The sequence below is a fragment of the Pelophylax lessonae genome, assembly GCF_965119305.1.
Source record: "Pelophylax lessonae genome assembly, chromosome: 10".
Lineage (NCBI taxonomy): Eukaryota > Metazoa > Chordata > Amphibia > Anura > Ranidae > Pelophylax > Pelophylax lessonae.
In genome coordinates, this window is record NC_138777.1 from 129995996 (window position 1) to 130022253 (window position 26258).

Below are 26258 nucleotides of genomic sequence, written 5' to 3' on the forward strand. Positions count from 1 at the left end.
TCTGCAACAATGTCAACAATTCTGTGTTTTTCTGTCAGTATGGGGTGCTATGTGTACATTCATGAGGAAGAAGAATGAACTTAAATGATTTTAGCAAATGGCTGCAATATAACAAAGAGTGAAAAATTTAAGGGGGTCTGAATACTTTCCGTACCCACTGTATATATATATATATATACACACACACACACATAGATATAGTTTTGGCATTTCTGCTTAACAGGAAAGCAGCAGGAGAACCATAATTGCTCTGTCTGCTTATCAGGGAGCAGGATTTCTAGTAAGGCCTGTTGCATGTATTCATGTGTGATTCATCTGGGTTGAGGGAGTGTCCCCACTGTGTCCAATAGGGGGGCCTGTTGGACAGTGATGGAGACCTAGCCAGTGACACATAGGCTTTTGTAGCTGTCTCAGTGGGTTGGCACAGACAGTGGTGCATCCTGGGATGGGCTAAAAAAACAAAGGGCACATGTGGCAGGGGGTCTTTGGGCGGGAAGCCAAGTCCCAGAGGGAAGGTGACGGCTGTCTCCTCCTCTGAAGTTGTGGAAGGTTGTCACAGGCAGTCGGCCTGGTGAACCGGAAATGGTGGCTGAACCCAGAGGTCCAGTGGATGCTGACAAAAGGAGTTTGGAGGCAACGGTGCCTCTGGAAAAACAGTGTCCGTGAGTACAGAGGAATTTGCCCAGGGGTCTGCCAGGAAGGGGACCACTCCAGAATCTAGGGTCAGCGGATGGGTGTCAGCACACAGGCATTAAGAGAAAAGGGGGTGCCAATTTCAGAACCCTGAAGAGAATATTTACACAGGAGCATTTAAAGTATCTTCACTTAGTGGCAAAGTGAAGCAGGGGCCTTGCTGCATTCTACAGTAAGCTGACCCTCAGACTGTGAATAGTTAATAGTTGGAGTATCCCACTCATCCCTTCTTCTATCCAAGTTCTCAATAAAACCACAAAAACAACATCCCCTGGATGGATTATTAACTGAGCCAAGACCTTTCATTGCTGTTCATCTGCTATCAGTTGCTAAGGGTAACCCAGGGGAATCCAGAAGGTGTAATTGTCAGCAGTCCTCTAGGGGGCAGTGCTATATATATATATATATATATATATATATATATATATATATATATATATGTGTATGTATGTATGTATGTGTGTGTGTTTATGTATATGTATGTTTATGTACAGTTGGGAAAAAAAGTATTTAGTCAGCCACCAATTATGCAAGTTCTCCCACTTAAAAAGATGAGGGAGAGACCTGTAATTTTCATCATAGGTACACTTCAACTATGAGGGACAGAATAGGGGAAAAGAATCCAGGAAATCACATTGTAGGATTTCTAATGAGTTAATTGGTAATTTCCTCTGTAAAATAAGTATTTGGTCACCTACAAACAAGCAAGATTTCTGGCTCTCACATAATTGTAACTTCTTCTTTAAGAGGCTTCTCTGTCCTCCACTTGTTACTTGTATTAATGGCACCTGTTTGAACTTATCGGTATAAAAGACACCTGTCCACAACCTCAAACAGTCACACTCCAAACTCCACTATGGCCAAGACCAAAGAGCTCTCAAAGGACACTAGAAACAAAATTGTAGACCTGCACCAGGCTGGGAAGACTGAATCTGCAATAGGCAAGCAGCTTGGTGTGAAGAAATCAACTGTGGGAGCAATTATTAGAAAATGTAAGACATACAAGACCACTGATAATCTCCCTCGATCTGGTGCTCCACGCAAGATCTCACCCGTGGGGTCAAAATGATCACAAGAACGGTGAGCAAAAATCCCAGAACCACACGGGGGGACCTAGTGAATGAGCTGCAGAGAGCTGGGACCAAAGTAACAAAGGTTACCATCAGTAACACACTACGCCGCCAAGGCTCAAATCCTGCAGTGTCAGATGTGTCCCCCTGCTTAAGCCAGTTACATAGTTACATAGTTAGTGAGGTTAAAAAAAGACATCCGTCCATCCAGTTCAACCTATGATGTGTGTGTGTTTTCTGTTAACCGTACATTGTATACCCCTCTATGTTCTGGTCTTTAAGGGGCCCATCTAACAGTTTTTTGAAACTATCGATGCTCCCTGCTGATACGACTGCTTGTGGAAGAGAATTCCACATCCTTACTGCTCTTACAGTGAAGAACCCCCTACGTATTTTAAGGTTAAACCGCCTTTCCTCTAGTTTTAGTGAGTGGCCACGTGTCTTATTGTATTCCCTTTCTCTGAATAGTTTGTTCCTTATGCTAGGGTCGCCAGTACAGTATTTGTACATTGATATCATATCCCCCCTCAATCGTCTCTTCTCGAGAGAGAATAAGTCCAGTGCTTGTAATCTTTCCTCATAGCCAATGCCCTCCATTCCCCCAATTATTTGTTCATGTCCGGGCCATCTGAAGTTTGCTAGAGAGCATTTGGATGATCCAGAAGAGGATTGGGAGAATGTCATATGGTCAGATGAAACAAAAGTATAACTTTTTGGTAAAAACTCAACTCATCGTGTTTGGAGGAGAAAGAATGCTGAGTTGCATCCAAAGAACACCATACCTACTGTGAAGCATGGGGGTGGAAACATCAAGCTTTGGGGCTGTTTTTCTGCAAAGGGACCAGGACGACTGATCCGTGCAAAGGAAAGAATGAATGGGGCTATGAATCATGAGATTTTGAGTGAAAACCTCCTTCCATCAGCAAGGGCATTGAAGATGAAACGTGGCTGGGTCTTTCAGCATGACAATGATCCCAAAAACACCGCCCGGGCAACGAAGGAGTGGCTTCGTAATAAGCATTTCAAGGTCCTGGAGTCCAGATCTCAACCCCATAGAAAACCTTTGGAGGGAGTTGAAAGTCCGTTTTGCCCAGCGACAGCCCCAAAACATCACTGCTCTAGAGGAGATCTGCATGGAGGAATGGGCCAAAATACCAGCAACAGTGTGTGAAAACCTTGTGAAGACTTACAGAAAACGTTTGACCTCTGTCATTGCCAACAAAGGGTATATAACAAAGTCTTGAGAACTTTTGTTATTGACCAAATACTTATTTTCCACCATAATTTGCAAATAAAAATCAGACAATGTGATTTTCTGGATTTTTTTTTGTCACAGTACATGTTGGCATTCATGGTTCCCTCAATGAACTGTAGCTCCCCAGTGCCGGTAGCAATCATGCAGCCCCAGACCATGACACTCCCACCACCATTCTTGACTGTAGGCAAGACACACTTGCCTTTTTACTCCTCAACTGGTTGCCGCCACACGCTTGACACCATCTTTACCAAATAAGTTTATCTTGGTCTCATCAGACCACAGGGCATGGTTCCAGTAATGCATATCCTTAGTCTGCTTGTCTTCACCAAACTGTTTACGGGCTTTCTTGTGCATCATCTTTAGAAGAGGCTTCCTTCTGGGATGACAGCCATGCAGACCGATTTGATGCAGTGTGCAGTGTATGGTCTGAGCACTGACAGGCTGACCCCCCCACCCCTTCAACCTCTGCAGCAATGCTGGCAGCACTCATACGTCTATTTCCCAAAGACAACCTCTGGATATGATGCTGAGCACGTGCACTCAACTTCTTTGGTTGACCATAGCGAGGCCAGTTCTGAGTGAAACCTGTCCTGTTAAACCACTGTATGCTGGCTACCGTGCTGCAGCTCACTTTAAGGGTCTTGGCTATCTTCTTATAGCCTATGCCATCTTTATGTAGAGCAACAATTCTTTTTGTCAGGTTCTCAGAGAGTGGATTTCTCTGCCATGATCTGCAATGTTGAACTTCCAGTGACTGGTATGAGAGAGTGAGAGCGATTAACACCCAATTTAACGCACCTGCTCCCCATTCACACCTGAGACCTTGTAACTCTAACAAATCACATGACACCGGGGAGGGAAAATAGCTAAAAAAAATAGGGAAAAAAACTCACTGCATGTGAGTTTGCTACTTTTTTTTCTTAATAAATAGTTTTATGCGTTTTTACACTATGGAGCCTCTTTTTCCTTTATGGTGGTGACATCCATTGGGGGCCTTTTTGGAGTAATTCCATGTGGACCCTGCATTATTCTCATAATCCTAGGATTTCTACAAGTGCCTTTTAATCTAAATCTGGTAAGAGGCGTTATTTACGGTGGTGGATAGAGCATCAGTTTGTCAATTGATTTATGTGATTGCCTTGTCTGTTCTCTGGTAAGGAGTACCTAAAAGTGTTTCTTCCCCCACTGGGCTCTACTCTTTTTGATGTACCTCTGTGTTCACGTAATTTGTGTTCTGGTAAGCAGCGCAAATATTGGTGGAGGATTTTTACTTACTCACCCCTTCACTTTGATTACCTTTTTTGGATTTTTTCACTGACCATTGGTTCACATTGGTGTATTTATTATTTTTGAGTGCACCTATCACCTACTTTATTATATTATTGTGGGGTTTTACGCTATGGCGTTTTTTATTTTTTTTTTAATTCATGGTTCAACATCACATAAATTTGCGAGTCCAACCAGGATTTTCTACAATCAAGTTGTCAAAATCTTGGTTTTGGATATTTCGCTTCATATATTTAGTTTTTCGGTAAGCACATTACCACTGGGAGTCTGGATTGAAACCACTGGTTCTACACATCAATCTATTTATTCATTTACTTTGGACTTTTTATATGGACATTTATTTGGTTTATATCAATGATTAGCGCAACTTAATTATATATATTTTACTGGGGTGTGGTCACACTTGAAGTTGCAGCTTTGTTCTAAAATCCCATTAGCGCGGTTATTACTTATATATTTTTTAGAACCCTATTAAAGTCTATGGGACACGAGCACGAAAAATCAAAAGTCCTCATTTTAACCACTTCAATACAGGGGACTTTCACCCCCTTACTGCCCAGGCCAATTTTCACCTTTTAGCGCTGTTGCATTTTGAATGACAATTGCGCGGTCATGCAACACTGTACCTAAACCAAATGTATGTCATTTCCCCCCCACAAATAGAGCTTTCTTTTGGTGGTATTTGATCACCGCAAGGTTTTTTCTTTTTTGCTAAACAAATAAAAAAAAGACCGAAAAGTTTGAAAAAAAAAAAAGTTTTTTTACGTTTTTACGTAAGTTTACGTTATAGAATTTTGTAAATAAATACGTTTTTTCCTGCACTAATGAGCACTGATGAGACTGCACTGACAGACACTGATGGGGTGGCACTGATGGGGTGGCACTGATGGGGTGTCACTGATGGGGTGTCACTGATGGGGTGGCACTGATGGGGTGGCACTGATAGGCGGCACTGATAGGTAGCACTGATATGCAGCATTGGTGGGCACTGATAGGCGGCACTGCTGGGCACTGATAGGCGGCATTGATGGGCACTGATAGGTGGCATCGATGGGCACTGATAGGTGGCACTGATGGGCGTTAATGGGCACTGATAGGCGGCACTGGTGGGCACTGATGGGCACTGATCGGCACTGACGGGCGGCACTGATGGGCACTAATGGGCACTGATAGGCGGCACTGGTGGGAAATAATGGGCACTGGTGAGCGCCACTGATACAGTTGTGTTCAAAATTATTCAACCCCCCAATGCTGTAAAGGGTTTTAGAGAATTTAGTGTACATTTGTAATTGTATTCAGAATGAAATCCTACAAGGACTTCTTAAAGAACCATATGCAACTAAAATGACATCAATTGGTTTTGTAAAACAGTAGTACATGTTTCTTTTGTGAATTCTTCATTGACACAATTATTCAACCCCTTAAAGACTACCACTCTGAAGAACAGAGGTTCATTGAAGTGTTTTCAATCAGGTATTGAAAACACCTTTGGATGTCAGGGAGCAGCAATAAAGCCTAATAAGCACCAATTAGGCAGCTTTAAAATGACTGTGATACTCAGCTCCTTCTAGACATTTACTGGTGTGGTTACAAACATGGTGAAGTCAAGAGAATGGTCCAGGAAGACAAGAGAAGAGGTGATTACTCTTCACAGGAAGGGTAATGGCTATAAGAAGATTGCAAAGATGTTAAACATACCATAGGAAGCATCATTCGCAAATTCAAGGCAAAGGGCACTGTTGAAACGCTACCTGGTCGTGGCAGAAAGAAGATGCTGACTTCGACTGCTGTGCGCTACCTGAAGCGTAGAGTGGAGAAAAGTCCCCGTGTGACTGCTGAGGAAGTGAGAAAAGATTTGTCAGATGTGGGTACTGAAGTTTCTGCTCAGACAATACGGCGCACACTGCGTGATGAAGGCCTCCATGCCAGAACTCCCAGGCGCACCCCCTTGCTGTCTCCAAAGAATAAGAAGAGTCGACTGCAGTATGCCAAAAGTCATGTGGACAAACCACAGAAGTTTGGGGATAGTGTTCTGTGGACTGATGAAACAAAATTAGAACTGTTTGGGCCCATGGATCAACGCTATGTTTGGAGGAGGAAGAACAAGGCCTATGAAGAAAAGAACACCTTGCCTACTGTGAAGCATGGCGGGGGGTCAATCATGCTTTGGGGCTGTTTTGCTTCTGCAGGTACAGGGAAGCTTCAGCGTGTGCAAGGTACCATGAATTCTCTTCAGTACCAGCAGATATTGGATGACAATGTGATGCAGTCCGTCACAAACCTGAGGCTTGGGAGACGTTGGACCTTTCAACAGGACAATGATCCCAAGCATACCTCCAAGTCCACTAGAGCATGGTTGCAGATTAAAGGCTGGAACATTTTGGAGTGGCCATCACAGTCACCAGACTTAAATCCGATTGAGAACCTCTGGTGGGACTTAAGAAAGCAGTTGCAGTGCACAAGCCTAAGAATGTGACTGAACTGGAGGCTTTTGCCCATGACGAATGGGCGAAGATACCCGTAGATCGCTGCAAGACACTTGTCAAGCTATGCTTCACGTTTAAAAGCTGTTATAACTGTAAAAGGATGTTGTACTAAGTACTAAGATTGAATGTCATTTGGGGGTTGAATAAAACTGATAATGATGTGAGCACAGAAAAGACATTTGTGGTTATTTCATTATAAATGTTATGTTATATTTGTCTGACCTACACGTGCCTCTTTGATTTAATTGTAAGCAGGATGACTGAATGATCAAAATTAATGTCAAACTGGCCAAAACAATCAATTTCAGTGGGGGTTGAATAATTTTGAACACAACTGTAGAAGGCAATGATGGGCACTGGTGGGCAGCACTGATAGGCAGGGCACTGGTGGGCAGCACTGATGGGGAGGGCAATGGGGGGGCTCCCTGAGCCCTGATTGCCATCCCTGGTGGCCATAGTGGGCATCCCTGGGGTCATGGGTGGGCATCCCTGGGGTCATGGGTGGGCATCCCTGGTGGTTCTAGTGGCACCCCCCCGAGGGTCTGCACTGGTAATCAATGATCTGATTACCAGTGCCGACCCCCCATCAGGGGAGCCGTCGATCGGCGCTCCTTTACTCGTGCCTGTCAGGCACGTACTGAGGAAAGCCGATCAACTGCTCTTCCTGTTTACTATGTGACCAGCCGTGATTTGACACGGCTGGTCACATGGTAAAGACTCAGAGCCTACGTCAGTAGGCTCTTTACAGAGATCGGAGATGCAGGGAGTCAGACTGACACCTCGCATCACCGATCGCCGACCCCCGGGGCCGCGCAGAGCGTATTATCCTGCCGCCGTCATATGACGTCCGGTCAGGATAATACAACCACATTCCCACCGTCATTCTGCTATAGGGTGGGCGGGATGTGGATAAAGGCTTATAAGCAAGTTATTGCCATAATAAGTGTATGGGGACACGGGTCATGCACTGAGGGACATGCATTCATGCAAAAAATGTTTTTAAAACGATCATTTTTAAAGGAGCAGTGGTTTTAATGATGCTTAAAGTGAAAAAATAAAAATGAAAAATTTGCTTAAATATCGTGCCTGGGGGTCCCTTGAATGTGCCTGTAAAGTGGCGCATCTGTATGATGTGTGTAGCCTGTTGCAACAATACTGACATTTCTAAAGGAGAAGCTATCTAAACTCGCTCGCGGCTGTATTGTTGGTTCCCGGCAATACAGATACGAAAAATGGAAAAAAATGGCATAGCCCCCCGTCCTCAGTCTGTACCAGGCCCTTCGGGTCTGGTATGGATTTTAAGGGGAACCCCACAGAAAAATAAAAAAAAAAAACCATACCATATGAACTTCCTGATTTAAGCTATGTCTCTGCACTTCCTTGTTGCCAGGACTGATTCATTTTAATCAATGTCAGCCGGTTAACGGAGTCTGTGGACAGATGCACTCTTTTATCAGTCACAAAACCTCCACCACTGAATGTCCTTGCCTTCACCAACCAATAGCTTGCTCGTCTCTCCTGCTGCCGTCCGTATCTTCACTACCATTGATTACCGACATTTGGCTTGTTCCTCGACTACACTTGTGCTTGATCTCTACCTACAACTATTCATTACTGACCTTTGGCTTGTTCCTCGACTACGCTTCTGCTCGATCCCAACCAGCTATATCTGCAACTGGACCCTGGCTTGCTAATCTCTTGGTGGGGCAATCCTGAGGACCGCAACCTGGTGCTAACACACAGCAAAGTCCATCTCCACCATCAGGCACTCTGATGAACACCGGTTAGTACTTAGATTCTGCACCTCAGGTGAGCATGCATTATCTGCCTATCCTGCTGGTTCCTGTGATAGCTTTCACTGCTATAGCAACTGGTCTTCGAGCCTGACCCCTGTTTGTGACATATTGACTGTGCGCTCGGCGAGCGAATATTCCGCTAAGTGCCGAGAAGGTTCAGTTGTTAGGTGAGTACCTGAATGGGTGGTGTTTAGGTCAAACTTATGCTCGGCCCCAATCATTCACCCATCCCTAGTGGTGCCTGAACACTGTAAACCCTCAGTTACTCTTGCTGGGTGCAAGAATGGGCCCTGCTTTTAAAAAATAGAAACAAACCTTGAAACTACATGTACTTGTCATACAGGTGCAGAAAAATTGGCCTTGGATGTTGGTGGTGGCTGAACACTGTAACCCCTCACAGTTATTTTTGCTGGGCACAGGAAAGGGCACTGCTGTTAAAAATTAAAAAAAAAAAATTGAAATTACATGCACCTGTCAAAGAGGTGCAGAAAAATTGGGCCTTGGGTGTTGGTGGTGCCCTAAACCAAAAACATTTTTGGAAGCTAGCATAATCAAGATTCAGGAATAGGATAGGCAGTCTTCAAGGGATCCCTAGCAAATTCAACCAGTTACATCTGCATCAGGGTCTTGATAGCTGCTGTTGATCCAGGACTGATTCATTTTGATCAATGTCAGCCGGTCAACGGAGTCTGTGGAGAGACACACTCTTTTATCCATCATAAAACCTCCAGCAGCACTGAATGTATGTTTGAAATGTACGCTGGAAGCAGGACAGGCCAGTAGCTCGATTGCATATTGAGCAAGTCCTGGCCAGTGGTCCATCTTCAAGACCCAGTAACCCAGTGGATGCTCATTTGGAAAGGTCTCCAAGTCTGCTCTTGCCCCTAGATAATCCTGCACCATTTGCTGCAGATGCTGCTGATGGTTACTTAAACCTAACAGCCCTGGGTGCTGAAGACTAAAGTATTGTTTAAAGTCATTGGTCAGCCAGCCGCCTTCTCCACCGATCCTCCTTTGACCGAATGAAGCCTCAGAAACACGTTTTCCATGTTAACCTCCCAGTGTCTGGAAAGGTGTTAGACAAATTTCTCTTCAAGGCATCCTCAGGATGTTTCTTCATCTGCTCCCTCTGTGAAAGCAGGATGAGCTCTGCAACTTTACCCTTGTAACATGCATCAAGAAGAGTTGCCAACCAGTATGATCCCTCTCCTCGATACCATGAATCCTCGGGTCCTTTCACAGGCTTTGCAGCATCAGGGCACCCATGCAGGGTAGGTTTGTGGCGGCATGATATTCTGAGTCCTCTGGGTCACTGAGGATGACATTGTCGGGAGCAACCTCCCCCCCAGCCATGTACAACTACTGGGGTTTCTGGGGAATGAAAACTATCCCTTGAAGACTGCTGTATGTTATCCTCTACATCTATTCTGCCACAATCCTCCTCCTCTTCCTCCTGTGTGTTTTGTGGCCCTGCAGAAATGGTATCTGCATAAAGGGGGCCTTGTGAGGAAAGGAAGTCCTCCTCTTTCTCCCACTGTTCTGCCCCAAATGCCCTGTCCATGATTCCACAAAGCATGTGCTCCAGCAGGAAGACTAGAGGGACAGTGTCACTGATGCATACATTGTCATGGCTCACCACCCTTGTGGCCTCCTCAGATGGTCACAGGACAGTGCATGCATTCTTTATCAGCAGCCACTGGGGTGGCAGAAAGAAGCCAAGCTCCCCTGAGCCTGTCTTTGTGCCATACTTACACAGATACTCACTGATATCCCCCTGCTGCATGTGCAGCCACTGCAGCATTGCCAATGTTGAGTTCCACCTGGTGGGCATGTCACAAATGAGACGGTTGGTGGATAGGTTGAGCTCCCGTTGAATGTCAGCCAGCCAAGCACTGGCATTGTAGGACCACCAGAAATGGCCACAGACTTTTCTGGCCTGCCTCAGAAGATTTTGTAAGCCCGGGTTCCTGTTCAAGAAATGCTGCACCACCAAATTCATGACATGTGTCAAGTATGAAACATGTGTCAAGTGTCCCTGTCAGAGGGCTGACAGAAGGTTTTGACACAGAAATGTGTCAAATAGTGACTGTTGGTAGGAATTTATGTCTCTGTTCTTCCATGCTGTGTGGCTTGGAAGTTTTTTTTAGAGGAAATTCCTGCATATCCTACGCGTTTCGGCTTTTAGTAAGCCTTTTTCAAGGAGTATCGTCACAATTTCTATAACAATAGTATACAAAAGACGTATATATTATTATTTGATTGTACATACCACTGGTTGAAAATATGTGGTAAAGTAATAATTATACATACATAGAATATTTTTTCCATGCGTGATTCTTTTGTCCTTCACTGAACAGCGAGAACCTATGGGAGCGTCCTGTAATGATATATAATGTGAGAGGTTGTATAGAGACAATACATAGAAATAGTAGTGTCCAGAGTGTGGGTGGGCCACTTACAGTATCAGGCTTTCAAGGGCGATTATTAGAGCACTCAAATGGATTTGGGCTCAGAGTGGTATCATGTTCTAAATATCGTTAGTAGTCCCATCTGTGTCTGCAGGGTAATTCTGCAGATTACAGGAGGTTAACGGTGTTATGTATATAATACATATATAAGTTATTACTGTATAGTATGCTAAAATATACGATTAAAGTGAATTTACTGACTCAAATAATGGACTATCACAGAAATATAATTTATGTCTGTCTCTTGGTGGTGGCGATTCCTCTGCTGTGAATATTAAAATATGGTGTGGTGATTTATACAGATTTTTATTTTACCTTAATATATTGTGGGTTTACAGGTGGTGGATACAAAGTAACTCAGATTTTTTTCTGCTGTAAGATTGATTAAAGGGTTCTAGTTTTATTCAGATGTTACCCATAGGTTTTCCACAGCTGACAGTGTGAACAAAAAGACTTACTTTTTTTGAGGGGGGGGCGCTCCTGTGTCCTACTTTCTCCCTCTCTGCGAGGGAAGTGAAAGTGGACGGCGGTTCCCCGGCCTTTTAAAGCCGATTCGCGCATTCGCTGTTGGCGCTGCACGTATCGGCTTGTGACGTCCGTCACCTGATCTCCTCCTTGTGCACATGCGCCGTAGTGGCTTACGCGCGCTGGGTGAGTCATCGGGGCGTCAGTCAGGCCGCCGGCACAGGATGTATTCAGTATGCCGATCCCCAGACGGAGGGGGATGGTGGAGAGTTGGTGGTTCCTGATACTGAGAATTTAAGCCCCTGTTGTTCCAAACAAACAGGGGCTACCCGTGCCGGGTGTACAGTATGGCAATGAATCACATCATTAATAAAAATACTGTGGTCAGTAATAATAAATAATGATTACTTAGTATTTCTTATATTCATTTGTAGTTTTAACAGCAGTGAATAACACTTAGGAAAATTGGGGGAAGAAGGGGAGACTAAGGATTATAGTGCCTCTGATAGATGTTTAAGGAGGTATAATCTCGGTTCTTTTGGGATTTATTTGATTAGATGGAATAATGTGCTGGTATATATTTCTCAATTGGTAGGAATATTATGGGCATATATTGTGAATGTTGGCAACCTATTTGAAGGTTTTTGGCATGGGAGATGGTAATTATAGTGTCATAATATTTAAAAAACAGATATATATACACATCACCTTTCACAAGTGTTTCTGTGAATGGATGTGTGTTTTGCAATTTCCCTATATGTATGTATATATATATACATATATATACATACATACATACATACATACATACATACATACATACATATATATATATATATATATATATATATATATATATATATATATATATATATATATATATATATATATATTTACTTGTATATATCTTTGAGGAATACATAGTTGGTATCAATATACTATAACAAAAACCACCCTCAGAAGAAGTAAGTCTTTTTATTCACACTGTCAGCCGTGGAAAACCTATGGGTAACATCTGAATAAAACTAGAACCCTTTAATCAATCTTACAGCAGAAAAAAAACTTAAAGCCTAATAAGGACAGATGGGATAACCCACCCTAAAAAACTGTGAGTTACTTTGTATCCACCACCTGTAAACCCACAATATGTTAAGGTAAAATAAAATCTGTATAATCACCACACCATATTTTAATATTCACAGCAGAGGAATGACCACCTTCCTGCACCACCAAGAGACAGACATAAATTATATTTCTGTGATAGTCCATTATTTGGGTCAGTAAATTCACTTTAATTGTATATTTTAGCAGACTATACAGTAATAACTTATATATGTATTATATACATAACACCGTTAACCTCCTGTAATCTGCAGAAAAAGGAAAGAACAAGGGCGCCAAGTCACAATAAAGAATGAACAGATGACAATTTATTGCAGCAACTTACATGTAAAACAACGATCCAGAATACAGCCAATGGGACGTGAACAGCAGTACCCGCAGTAGGACACATCGGGGATAATCAAATCCAGGGACCTACTTGACAGTCCTGTGCTATGCGACAGTGTCTTAGTTCCAGGTGACGGCTGCTGCTGTAGATGGCGTGGGCTCCCTGGATGGGCAGCCTCGCAGATGTCCGTGTGCAGCGGGGCCGGCAAGAGCAATGACCTGGAACCCGGAAGTGACGAAGGCGACCTGTCGGTTGCTCCACGGAATCCGACAGGGATCAGAAGACTGGATAGAGTGTGGAGGGCGGGCCGCAACGTCGTTTCGGAGGTCCTCCTCCTTCATCAGGCAGCTCTGCCCCTCCACTAGAGAACACTTATATGGAAGACACAGGCAGGGAAGCCTATTAAGTAATTGATGACTATGATTGGCCGCAATAAAAATAAAATAGAATAGCTTCCTTAACAGATGAGGTTTTTGCACTCCCATCATTGACTTGTTTGTATTCCCCATTTGCTTCACTATTTCCATGTTTTTTCCTCCATGGGGACTGTCCCATTGTGGAACAGTGAGCGCTGACTTACTGACTTAGGTCAGTGTTTTTGTTTCCTGTAATCTGCAGAATAACCCTGCAGACACAGATGGGACTACTAACGATATTTAGAACATGATACCACTCTGAGCCCAAATCCATTTGAGTGCTCTAATAATCGCCCTTGAAAGCCTGATACTGTAAGTGGCCCACCCACACTCTGGACACTACTATTTCTATGCATTGTCTCTATACAACCTCTCACAATATATATCATTACAGGACGCTCCCATAGGTTATCGCTGTTAAGTGAAGGACAAAAGAATCACGCATGGAAAAAATATTCTATGTATGTATAATTATTACTATACCACATATTTTCAACCAGTGGTATGTACAAACAAATAATAATCTATAAGTCTTTTGTATACTATTGTTATATAAATTGTGATGATACTCCTTGAAAAAGGCTTACTAAAAGCCGAAACGCGTAGGATACGCAGGAATTTCCTCTAAAAAAAAACCTTCCAAGCCACAAAGCATGGAAGAACAGAGACATAAATTCCTATTAACAGTCACTATTTGACACATGTCACTGTGTTTCCAACCTTATAGCACCTATCCACTGGGGTCTATAACCCCTCACACTATAATATGTACAAACACTTTATTTTGTTTGATGTAATGAAACCTTTTTATTAAATACAAATTTATTTTATATCTTGTATTAACTTCACTTGCCCCTAAAGTCCAATTTCAACTTGGCTTGAGGTACCAACCCAATATATACCATTAAGTTAGGGACGTGGCAGACACCCACATTTACAAGCCTATTAGAGATCAAAACCAACCCCCTTTCATATGCACTTTAAGAAGATGGATTACGACAATTTTGGAAGGCTTCATCCACTAGAAAGACAGGGTAACCCTTTCTTAAGAATTTTTGGGCAAGGAGTTGACCGTGGGTGTTGTAATCTGTATCTCTTGTACAGTTTTTCTGAAGATGGTAAAACTGGCTACGTGGAATATTACTGACCCACCTAGGGTGGTGGCAGCTATGAAAATGAATAAAAGCATTCCCTGCTGTGGGTTTAATGAAATTCTTAGCATATATGACACGTATATGTCGTCGTGGCATGATTCTAAATCCAAAAAGGCCAGGGAGTTTTGGTCCAGGACATAAGTAAAGGATAAGACTAGTGTGTTTTGGTTATAGTACTGTACAAAAGTATCAATCTCTTGAGGTGATTTGTCCCATATGATCACTGTGTCATCAAAAAAACATCCATAGTAGATCATATGGGCAGGAAACTGGTTATTGGAAGAAAGGCATAGATGCTTCCAAAAACCCAAAGAAAGATTGGCATAGCTGGGGGCAAAGTTTTCCCCCATAGCTGTATCATTAATCTGTAGGTAATGGGTTTTATTAAACTCAAAGTAGTTGTGTTTAAGACAAAATGTCAGGGCCTTTAGCATAAAGTGGGCTTGCCTGTGGTTGGTGAGGGGATCCTTGGCCTTAAAGTGCTCAACAGCCCTCACCCCCACATCATGAGAAATAGAGGTGTACAGGGACGAAACGACCAAAGAGAGCCATCAATAAGTAGACTCCCAAGTGTAGGGGTGAGCATGTCTAGCAAGTGAGGGCCATCATGAATCTAGAAAGCGGTTGTAGAAATTGGTCCATGTAGAACGAGAATCCACTAGTTACACTGTCAATTGCTACCACTATGGGGTGACCGGGTGGATTCACTATTAAAGTGTTTAACTGCACTAGATTGTGCACTTCCCAGTGTTTTCTCTTCCCTTGTTTTTAAAGTGAATTAAAAGTGTTAAAAAAAAAAAAGACTTTACAAACATGTTATACTTACCTGCTCTGTGCAGTTGGTTTTGCACAGAGCAGCCTGGATCCCCCTCTTCTGGGGTCCCTCTTTGGCTCTCCTGACCCCTCCCTTCTGTTGAGTACCCCCTCAGCAAGCAGCTTGCTATGGGGCACTCGAGCCGAGTCACAGCTCCCTTTGTCCATTCAGACACGAAGCACTAGATTGTGCACTTCCCAGTGTTTTCTCTTCCCTTGTTTTTAAAGTGAATTAAAAGTGTTAAAAAAAAAAAGACTTTACAAACATGTTATACTTACCTGCTCTGTGCAGTTGGTTTTGCACAGAGCAGCCTGGATCCCCCTCTTCTGGGGTCCCTCTTTGGCTCTCCTGACCCCTCCCTTCTGTTGAGTACCCCCTCAGCAAGCAGCTTGCTATGGGGCACTCGAGCCGAGTCACAGCTCCCTTTGTCCATTCAGACACGAAGCAGCGACCTGGTCCCACACCCTTTCTCTTCTGATTGGCTGAATGATTTTGATTGACAGCAGCGGGAGCTAATCGTGCCACGCTGCTGTCTTAGCCAATGAGAAATCCCAGGCAGCTTAGACACTCCTGCAACATTGCTGGATAAAGATGGGTTTAGGTAAGTATTAAGGGGCTGAGGGGGGCTGCTGTACACAGAAGCTTTTTTATCTTAATGCATAGAATGCATTAGGATAAAAAAAACTTCTGCCTTTACAACAGCTTTAAGCTTAGTGCATTCCCTATTGTGCATAACCTATCCTTGGGTAGGTGCAGAGGATCAAAACGTGATACTTTTGATGCAAGATCTGGGATTATTTTTAGATTGCTGGTGGTCTTTCTCCTAAAGGCACAGAACGTGGATGATGTCAAGTGTCTGTCTTACATAGTTGAAAAGAGTTCATCTATTGTAGTTCAACCAACAGAAGGGGAAAAAAAATGAACTTTAATGGCATCCTAGTCTTAGTCCGTAGGGTTTTATATTGAGTTGGCCCACCCTTTGTAGCTATAACAGCTTGTGCAAAGGCTGCGAGCCAGGCCTTCTTGTCCACATCAGTGCCTGACTTCACAAATGTGCTTCTGGAAAAATTGTCAAACATTCCCATAGACACACTCCTAAACCTTGTGGACGGCATTCCCAGAAGAGTTGAAGCTGGTATAGCTGCAAAGAGAGGGCTAACTCAATATTGAACCCCACGGATGTCATTCAAGCTCATGTGCGTGTAAAGGCAGATGTCCCAATACTTTTGGTAATATAGTGTGTGTGTGTGTGTGTGTATATATGTATGTGGTGTGTGTGTATATATATATATATATATATTTTACACACACACACATATATACAGTGCTTTGAAAATTTATTCATACCCCTTGAAATTTTTTATATACATTTTGCCCAGGTACAGCCAAAAAAGTAAATGTTTTTCTCTATCGTCCATCAACAGATGCAGCCTCATGTCCATGAGCTAAGTGGGTTATGTTACCACCTGCATGAGTAGTCTAGGCAGTATGTTAGTACAAAACTTTTAACATGTACACGCCCACGGGGCTGTCCCTTCAGGCATAACCCCCACAGCCACAGCCCAGCACATCAGATTATTTCTGCCTAGAGAAGGGGTGGGGCCTAGGTTTCCTGCTGGGATTTCGGTCTCAGTTTTTTTTATTCTTTTCAGAATATTTTCTTTTTATTTCTCTTTACTCACTTGCTAGCTAGTGTTCAGGGAAGAATTTTCCGGGTGATCCACAAGCAAAGATGTCGACTGGGGCTTTGCACTGGATAATCTAGATAATTATGGTCCCCCCCACTCTGGCCTACGAGCGTGAGCAGGATATAGTCACGACCTAGGCCTAGCCACGACGGTGCCCCTTTTCTGGATGGGGACAAGCCTGCGAGCGGATGCCTCGCCGGGATGCGTCAACCATGAATGCCCTGAATTGCAGCGTACCCCTTGGCTGGCAGCATCCCCCACTTTGGGTGGGAGGCAGTCTGCCCAGTGCGGAGCCCACCCGGTCCATAGTATGGTGAGTAACCGTGCCCCTGCTGGCCTTGGGGGGATGTGGGCCCCCTCCTTGGGATAATGGGATGTATGGCTCCCAAAAGATCCCCCTGGCCTGCTCGGTGCCCATTCTGTGTATCCTACCCTCCCTCTTCCCTGTCCCTGCGGTGGCTGTGTGTCTAAAGCGCCTGGCGCCCTGGGGGGGGGGGCATGGTACCTTGGGCTTGCTGGTCCCTGTTGTGGTTCCTGAGGCCTTCATGTGTCTGTCCCTGGTCGCATGGTTCGCCGTGGACACCGCCATCTTAAGTGTGGGCAATGTGAATTTTTCCCCATGGACTTGTATGGGGCAGCCATTTTCCATTTAGCTTCCTGTTGATATGTATGGGCATCCATCTTTGTGTATCCTTTGTGCTATGCCGAGCAGTGTGACCTTCCTCAGGTGACATCACTTCCTGTGCTTTTGTTTCCTGCTGCTAGCAGAGGTTACTTCCTGTCTTTCTCTCCATGCTGCTGAAAGAATCAGGAGGACGGTTTGTCTGAGGTGGTACAGTACTTGGGGTCCCTGCGGGCATAATTCTGCACTTTCTGCTGTAAGTTTAGTTTAAAGGGGTTCCCTGAAGACCGCTGAGATCAGTGGTGGGTACCGCGATAGGCGCTCTTAAAGCGACAATACTACGTTTTTTGCGAATTGCAATATGGAGTCCCAAACTGTGAAATCACCCTCAGACTCACTCTATGCGACTCCTGGACAGTCCGGATCACAGTCGCTGGCTGCGATTTCAGCAGCCCTGGAAAGCCTGGGGACTAAAGTTGATTTAGTCTTGAAAAAGGTTGATAGCCGAAAACGGCTGCTGCCTTTTCCATCTACGGAGGTGTCCTCCTGATTCAGAGGCTGATGGGGTCGCCCGGACGCCCCCCCCAACCTGAGGGGTCGCTGTCCTCATAGTCAGATGAAGAGGACCTGTCTTCTTCAGCTGCAGCGCGGGAATGCGCATTAGTAGAAGCCCTGATTATTTCAGTACGGGATACTTTAAAATTGGCTGATGAGCCCACGCCGGCGGGGACGCAGGTGGCTTTTGTCCCTTAGAAGTCTCCAAAAGCTGACAGGCTTTTCCGTTGTCCCGACACTTTTCACGATATTGTGAATGACCAATGGTAGCGCGTTAAGCACGTGTTATTAGTTGTGCCAAAACGCTTTAAACGCCAGTACCCTTTTGCTGAAAAGGTCTCCAACAGTTAGACGGTGCCGCCTAAGGTGGATCATCCTGTTTCAAGATTAAACAAATCTACCGTTGTGCCTGTGGAGGATTCCCTGGTTTTTACAGATCCAGTGGACAGGCAGGTGGAATCCCTTTCCTGCCATCTTCACGTGCTGGAGGGTTCCATTTTAAAACCGGTTTTCATGTCTGGTAGTTTCACAGATGGTGACGGAATGCATTAGGGGTTTGCGGGAGTCTTTGGACCCCGAGACTGTTCCTCTGGAACTGTTGGACCAGGTGATCCAGGCTCTGGTCTTCCTGTGTGATGCGTCTATGGATGCGGCTCCCCCGGTGGCTAGGGTTTCAGCCGTGGGCATTGTTTTAAGACGCATGGTTTGGTTGAAGAGCTGGTCGGCTGACCAAGCTTCTGAGAAAGGCCTCGCTGATCTCCCCTTTCTGGGAGAACGGTTGTTTGGCGACTAAGCGGTGTCTTTCTTTTTCTGCTTATAAACGTTTTTTTCGTTCCTCCGGGATGCAAGAAAAAGGTAAGCCGTTCAGAACTTCTGGGGGAACTAAGAAGCCTTGGGGCAAGCCCAAGTTCGGTCAGTCCAATTCTGCAGACAAGTCCTCTTCAGTATGAAGGGGCACCCTCACCCGTCTCAGGGGTGGGGGGGACGTCTGGACTTCCTTCATTCAGGACAATTGGATTCGTTAACTGATTTGCTCCGGGTACAAGATCAAGTTCTGGTCCTGGCCAGGGGACAGGTTCTTTCAGTCGAATCTTCACCTGTCTCCGGAGCATTTGAAAGATCTGCAGGAGACTGTGCGAGATCTCCTGGCTCAAGGGGTGATTGTGCCGGTTCCTCCGCAGAAACGCTCTCAAGGTTTCTAGTCAAACCTTTCACGGTGCCCAGAAAGGAGGACAAAGTGTGTCCAATCCTGGACCTCAAGGCTCTAAACCACTTTGTGCTGGTGCAGAGGTTTCAAATGGAGTCCATTTGGTCGGTGGTGGCATCTTTGAATCAGGGGGATTTTCTGGCTTCCATCGATATCAAAGATGCATATCTTCATGTCCCCATATTCAAGGGACACCAGCGATTCCTTTGCTTTGCGCGGTGGCAGATGAGCACTTTCAGTTTGTGGCATTACCCTTTGGTCTCGCCTCGGCTCCCAGAGTTTTTACCAAGTTTCTAGCCCCTGTGCTGGCCTTGTTAGGTCGACAAGATATTTCCATTGTGGGATATCTGGATGATCTCCTGTTGTCTCCCATTCAGATCTGCTGGAAAACGTCTCCATCACCATTCAAACCCTTCAGGAATTTGGGTGGACGATCAATTTCCACAAATCTGCCCTGACACCGTCCGTGCGGGTCACTTATCTGGGGCTGATCCTCGGCTCTGCTTTGGAGTGGGTCTTCCTTCCCTTGGACAAGCTTCAGAAGTTGCAAAGGGCGGTTCGGTTGCTGATGGAGACAAATCAGTCCTCATTGCCAGCTTGCATAAGGGCCCTGGGTCTGATAGTCTCGACCTTCGAAGCAGTAACATTCGCTCAGTCTCACACGACACAGTTGCAGAAAGCGATTCTGGCAAAATGGAACAGAGATCCTCGGTCCTTGGACCTGAAGATTCAGTTGAGCCATCTCACAAAGTCTGCTCTCTCTTGGTGGCTCCAGTCACCTCTCCTGTGCCAAGGAAAGTCCTTCCTGTCTGTGTTTTGGACGGTGGTCATCACAGACGCCAGCCTGTCAGGTTGGGGTGGAGTGCTGGGGAAGTTTTGTGCCCAGGGAACTTGAACAACAGAAGAGTCTTCCTTGCAAATCAATATCCTGGAGCTGAGAGCAATCAAGCTCTGCCTGCTTCACTGGACGAGTCGGCTACACAGCGCTCTGTTTCGGATTCAGTCGGACAATGCCACGGCCGTGGCTTACATCAATCACCAAGGGGGCACCAGGAGTGACCTGGCGGCCAAGGAGGTGGTTTGGGAGGAACACAATGTTCCGGCTCTCTCCACGGTCCACATCCCAGGTGTGGAGAATTGGCTAGCGCCAATCCAACACCGTCAGGTGTTGGATCAAAGGGAGTGGTCCCTGCATCCGGATGTGTTTCATCTCCAGTGTGCCCGGTGGGGGACTCCAGAGGTGGATCTGTTTGCGTCTCTCCTCAACAGGAAAGTTCAGAGGTTTGTAGCCAGGTCTTGGGATCCTCTGGCTGACGCCACAGGCGCTCTGGTGGCTCCTTGGAGTCAGTATCACCTGATTATATGTCTTCCCTCCGCTGGTTCTCTTGCTGAGGTTTCTTCGCAGGGTGGCGATGGAAGGCATTCTGGTTGTTCTGGTGGCACCAGACTGGCCCCGGCGGTCTTGGTACGCAGAACTGGTAAAAATGATCATGGATCCTCCATGGCATCTTCCTCTGCGGGAAGATCTTCTATCTCAAGGATCGATCTTCCATCCTGCTTTACGGTCGCTGGCTTTTATGGCTTGGCTGTTGAAAGCAAGTTGTTGAGGGATAGAGGTCTCTCTGCTTTGGTGATTCCAACCCTTTTGAAGGCCAGGAAATCGACCTCAAGGAAGATCTATCACTGTACATGGAAATCATACATTTCATTGTGTGAATCGCTGCAGCTGCACCCTTTCTCTTTTTCGATAGCAAAGGGTTCTGGCCTTTTTGCAGAAAGGGGTTGAGCAGCGTTTGGTATTGGCCTTAGCTATTTGCTTTCAACGTCCTTTGGCTACTAATAATTTTATTCGCACCTTCATTCAGGGGGTGCCTCATCTGGCCCCTCCGAGGAGATCCCTGTTGCCTCCGTGCGATCCTAATCTGGTTTTGTCTGTTCTTCAAATGCCTCCTTTTGAGAATATTAGGGAGATTTCTCTGCTTTCTGTGTTGCAGAAGGTTGCCTTCCTTGTGGCTATCACTTCTGTCCCCAGAGTCTCTGAGTTAGTGGCGTTATCTTGTCGTTCGCCTTATTTGGTGGTCCACAGGGATAAAGTGGTCCTCCGTCCTAATCCGTCTTTTTTTCCTGAGGTGGTGTCGGATTTTCACCTGAATGAAGACATTGTGTTTCCTTCCTTATGTCCTAAGTCTAAACACCACAAAAAAGTTGCCTTGCACTCTTTGGGCGATAAGAGTTTATCTGACAGTCCTTCAGGAAGTCAGACACTTTTTGTCCGTCCGGATGGTCCTCGCAAAGGTTTATCTGTGTCTGCTAACCCATTTTGAGATAGATCAGGCAGACGGTGGTTCAGGCTTATTCAATCAAGGGTCAGGTTCCTCTTTTTCCTGTGAAGGCGCATTCTACTAAAACTATGGTACATAGAAGGCTTTATTTGCTATTTTGATATACTTTGCAGGCTTGGTGGTGTGTGGATGGGCTCTCCTGTCGGCCTGTTTATGATTTGGGGGTGCTCTGGACCCCTTGGAGAGTTTCCTCATTTGACTGCGCTGGACTCTGGTTCTAGGCGGGGCTGGTCTTCTCCTGCTTGTAGGCTTACGATTGTTAGTAATGCCCCTTTCATTAGGAAATCTTTTAATCTTGGGTTGTCTTTTTCATACTCCAAATACATTGGGTGTATGTTATGTTCTCTACCACCTCCCCGGTGCCTTTAGCCCTGCAAAGAGTCCTTTAGATCGGCTCTGCAGGAGACCACATCTCAGCAGCTCTGCGGTATTTCACTCCCATGCACTATCTAGGCCAGGGGGGAGTCTGATCAATGAACGATAACAGGAGGAGCTGCAGGAGAAAATGCTGGGGGCTGTGTGATCAGTAAATGGGAACAGGAGGAGAGGATATAGAGGGAAGTGTAATAAGGGAACGGGAGCATGAGGAGAGTATGACAGGGGCTTTGTGTTCAGTGAGTGGAAGGAGAGGATGCTGGGGGCGTTGTGACAAGCAAACAGGAGAGAATGCCAAGGGCTGTGTGATCATTTGGAAGGAGCAGGTGCAAAGGACACCAGGGACCCTGTGATCAGTGAGCGGGAGCAGGAGGAAAGACTACCAGGGACTGTGTGGTCAGTGAGCAGGAGTAGGAGGAGAAGACACTGGAGGCCATCTGACCAATGAGTGGGAGTAGGAGGAGAGGACGCTGGGAGCCCTGTGATCAGTGAACAGGGGATCCCAAACATTTAGGGAAGCAGCTAGTGCTCAGAATAGAAAAAGGTTAAGAAGGAAGATTAAACATGAACTATATAAAATAAATCATCCTAATTTTTCCTGGATTATCTGCATCATGTTAGTGGGTAACATGTCCAACAGGAGTGGTGATGCAACTTGGTGCACATCGTGCAAATGGTATACGTTCTTTGAACAAGGCAAATACTGCTGCACAAAATGTAAACAAGTTTCTTTGTTTACATTTTGCCCAGAATTTTGGGAAGCAGCTAGCAACACTGCCAAGCATCACCAACCTGAAAGGGAATTTGGACCATACTTATCAGGTTCTTGTCAGGGGCCAGTAAAGAGGGGGTTGGAGATATGTAGCTGCAGGTACCAGAGCAGGGTAGGTGGATAATAAGATGGGGTAGAGGGAAAGGTATTAGAGAGTGTAATTCTGAACTGATCTATGCCAATAAATATGCCAGGTTGTGTAATGTTGGAAATATCAGTCAAGCATCAGTCATTGCTGAAGCAGAGTGACTGATCCAGCTGTCAAGGGAACAACTCCACCAGTGAAGATAGGGGCAAGGTTTCAGGAAAGGATAGACAGATACTGGTGGTAGGAGACTAAGTTATTAGGACAGATGGGGCAATCTGTCACAGAGACTTGAATTGCCAAAGAGTACATTGTTTTCCGGGTGCTCTGGTTTGGCACATCGCAAATCGAATAGCCAGATTTTTGGGTGGGGCTTGGGGGGGACCCAGCTGTCATGGTACATATTGGAGCATCCTAAAAAATTAAAAGGACCCCCAAGGCCGTATTCTCAAAAATACTGCCTGTACCTTGAGCCACACCAAAGTGGCAGCAGGAGCTTAGGGAACTTAACAAGTGGCTGGGAAACTGGTGCAGAAAGAGAGGTTTTGGTTCATGGAGAAGTGGGTTGTGTTTTTGTTGGTTACCGGCTCTATCGCAGGGACAGAATGCACCTAAATGAAGAGGGTGCTGCTCTGTTGGGGGGAAACGATAACCAAAAGGTCGGAGAAACTTTTAAACTAGGTGGTGGGGAGAGGAAGCTATAGCCGTTAGTGAGCGAATGTCAGAGGGCGCTATGGAGGATAATATTGGCAGCGTAAATACAGTACCTAATACTAATGCGCTGGCAGAATCTTTGCAGAATCCTATTGCAGCCTCAGAACAAACAAGGAAAAAAAATGCGCCTGTTCAAAATGAAAAGGCATGTTCACAAATGCTAGAAGTTACAGTGGTAGTAAACATTACTTTTTTATTTTTACCTACAGGTAAGCTTAAAATAAAGCTTATCTGTAGTTGAAATGAATATCTGCTAAACGTGCACCATTTAGAAGATATTCTAGTGAGACGCATCTGGTAACATCACTGGCGCATGCGCTCTGAAGGAATGGCATACTCGTGCCTTTCCTTAATAGCTCCATGTCGTGGCCATGACTCCCATGTCATCTCAGCTCCTCCAGGCAAGCAGCCGCAACCTGCGAACCTGGAAGGAAGACCGGGCGAAGATGGAAGTCTCTGCAGCAATGACAGCACGCCGCTGGAGAGCTTTGGGTAAAAAGGCTGTTTGATTCCACTGTCTCCAGTCCATGTCCTGATAGTACTGCACATGCTCAGTTTGGTGTGTATTGCTAGAGAGTTTTTTTTTTTTTTTTTTCTGGGGAGGGTGCATGTGATCGGCACAGGGCCAGTCAGCACTGTCACAACAGAAGATCAGGGGTCATGCAGCCTCATAGGACAGTCAGGGGAGAATGAAAACTCCTTCTAAAAGCTTTAACCGGTGCTCGACCGGATACTGACAGATGTCACAAGACTGCTATATACTGCTTATGAGAAAAGGTATTTAGCAGTTTACAGTATATTTACTTGTAGTACTGTCCCCATGGGGCATGCTGTATGATGACTTGTAGGGCCTCCGCTGATTACCAGCAAACCAGTCACTTAGGGTACAGTTCACACATTCATCCTTACTCATCCTTACTCCCATGGCTCGTTGCTCAAAAAATAGTCCAGGGGTGTTGGTTTTTAGTATTTATTGTGGAACTTGGATGGGAGAAGGGAATAGTGGGATACTCAGACTGAAACTATATACATTGGATAGGGACAACTCTCACTTGGCCTCATCAGGTTGCTTGTAGACGCAGTCTCACTGCTTAAACCATACTGCCACATGTATGCTGTAAGAATATTTAATAATAATATCTCGCGCTCGTACTTCATTATGTCAGAATATTTATACTGCTCTGACTATAACAGTGTCTATTTATGGTTAATAAGCAAAGATCTGTGTAAAAGGAGAATCTTCACTTATTTCCACAAATCAATATGTAGTGAATTCTTTTTAATTGATTAATTTCTTTTTAAAAGCATATACCAATCTTAGTGAGTACAGTCTACAGTATGGAATATATAAAAATATTTATTCACCAGACATGTATTCACAATATATGATCAAACAAGAAGTGACACAAAAAGATAACTCTTAAACTACTAACTTCAAACAATCAATGCAATGTGATGTTTAGCTCAATAATGAAAGTGAAACTGAAACAAAGTGAAAGTGAAAGCAAGATTACCCTTTCTCCAGGTATAGCATAAACCATAGGTATGTGTTCTATAACAGACCACAATTGTCTGGGAATCGCATAGCCGAAAGTCACTTCACTGCAGATGAAGCGAGAATAAGCCATGCAAAACGGAAGACTAAATTCGCAATAATGCGCTAAATCTGATATTAATAAAAATGTATAAAAACAAAAATCAGCTTTTTAGAGAAAAATCTACCATGGTTTATACGGCTGGGATTGTAATCTTATTACCCTTAAATATGAAATATAAAACATATAAGGAAGGAAATAAACAATATTGAATAAAATCAAATAACATAGCAAGATTATATTTACCACACTTAAGATGGCTGCTAGCTTCAAATAGTCGTTACCAGAGTCCTAAGATGGATGCCTTTCTTAAGATGGTGGATAGTGAGGGAGGAGTTTCGTTTGGCGTCCCTCAAAGTTTCAGATGAATGATGGAGCAAGATGGAGTATGTCTGGATGAGTCTATAGATGGATGTAACAGCGTGTGTGATGTAAGTGTAAGGTGTGTTGTCAGTAGTGTAATGTGTCCTATCTCTCATCTGGGTTGTTCTTTTATATGGTATGAACAAAGGGCTATAAAAATTACCATAAGTTAAACCCAGAGGGATGAAACATTATTCCCATTGGTTGGGATATTCTATACCTTAACTGGTGAGGTCATAGACACACCTCTTCGAATAATTAACCCAATGTTTGATAATAAAATTAAAGGATGATTTCTCTATATGTAAGAGTAATCATAAAAGCACAACATAAAACTTTGTCCATACTCTCAGTACATACATAAATGTCCATCTATTCTCCATCATTCATCTTGGCAAGCAATGCCATTTCAATAATTATATTTTTAATACAATATAATATTTCTATATGGGAAATACCAAAATTATCCCAAGACTGCATTTGGTATTTCGTCTAAAGAGGGCAGTATCGTACTGTTCATTAGATTTTGTATGTAACAATACTTAGAAACAATTACCACTATTCTTATCTGATGACCTCTTTG

General features: G+C 44.5%; 1 protein-coding gene across 1 annotated transcript in view; it reads left to right on the forward strand.

The window, feature by feature from the left end:
- Positions 1-26258, forward strand: part of PYGM (glycogen phosphorylase, muscle associated) — a 982083-nt gene that overhangs the window by 98675 nt on the left and 857150 nt on the right. The gene's annotated exons all lie outside the window — the stretch shown is intronic.